Here is a 1,465-nt window from a genome sequence, read left to right as displayed (position 1 = left end):
CCCCAGTCCCTAGACTCCGCCCACATCTCTCGCCGCCTCCGTGTCCCCTCTCGGGGCTTTCTCTCCCGAACCGCGGCCTGTCCTTTCGTTTGCGGACACTCCTTCGGTCAAATCGAATGTCCCGTGAAAATAAAAATCTAATAAATCGTCGTTGTTAGCACGTAGTTTCCATTTCCTATTTTTGGCTTGGGTTTACCGCACCGACGCGTGTTTTAATCCTTTCCCGCGGACCGGAGACTTTCCGATTGCCGTCCGTTTCACCGAGGGTGACAGACGCGCAGCTGTTGAGCTCCGTGCGTCTGATTGGCCGGCACGCGAGGCTCTGGGCCCGTTTGCTCCCCCGTTTCTCACTCCTTGGTTTCCTCCCTGTCGCATTGGGCCCCGGATGGACGTCCCGGCGGCCGGTAACGCATTCGTGGGGGCCAGGACGAAGGCGGGCTTTAGCGGGGAGGGTTTGCATCTGGTTCTCCCGGGCGCTGGCTGCCACAGGCCCAGGGCACTTTGATCTAAAGTCACTGACGAGGCTCCTTTGAGTCGCCAGGAGATGTGGGTGTGACAGGCCCACTTCCTCCCCAGCCCCCATCACCATGGTCCCCGAGGTGGTGTGTCTCTGGGTCACCTGCATCCTGAGAGTTGGGGGCGGGTCTTTGTGCTCCATGCTTTAAGGAGGGTCTCCTGCGCCCGCCCCCTGTGGCTGGGCCTGGGCCGGGGTCCCCGTGCCATTCGATTCTGCCGCAGTCCCTCAGGGAAGGGCACTTCCGGCCCTGCTCAGCTCTGTACCCCCCGCCCCGCCCTCAGATTGCCCCCCTTAGCTCTCAGGATCTTGGTACCTCTGCCCGAGCAAGAGAGCTTCAGAGCTTTAATGTGGGTGAGACATGATGGACCGCACCTGCCCTGTGCCAGAGACGTAAGCTTTTCACCCGCGTGCGCCTCCTGGCCTCCCACACCCCAGTCGCTGTCAGCGAGCCTGACCAGCGGGTTTGAAAACACACCCCGACCCCGCACCCCGCGTCAGAGCCGCCATCCCACACCGGCTCCCGGGAAGGACCCCTCGCCACTGGGCCGTCAGGGGGTTTCGCGAAACAGCCCGGTCCCGCCCCGGGGCAAAGCCGAGCCTCTGAACCCCACCTGGCCTCTGCACCCCTCCACCCGACCCGTCCCCTCTCCCTCACCCGGCTTCAGCCACTTGAGCCTTCTCGCCATCCCACCCCTGCGCCAGGCTCACGTCCTCCTCCAGGTCTTTCCCCAAGGCCCGGAAGGTTCTTCGAGGTGTTCCGTCTCATCGTTCAAGTCCCCTGTCCAACCTGGCCCCCCTCAGAGAGGACTTCCCTGAGCAGCATGCCCTCAGGGTCCATCCAGTTTGTCCAAATGGCAAGGTGTCCCTCTTTCTTTAATGGCTGAGTAATAGTCTATTATACGCAGCCCACGTCTTCTGCACCCTTTCCCCTGTTGGTGGACGCTCAGC

This window comes from Pteropus medius, unplaced genomic scaffold, assembly GCF_902729225.1.
Source record: "Pteropus medius unplaced genomic scaffold, Ma_sr-lr_union100, whole genome shotgun sequence".
NCBI classification, from domain to species: Eukaryota; Metazoa; Chordata; class Mammalia; order Chiroptera; family Pteropodidae; genus Pteropus; species Pteropus medius.
This window is presented reverse-complemented; position numbering follows the sequence as displayed.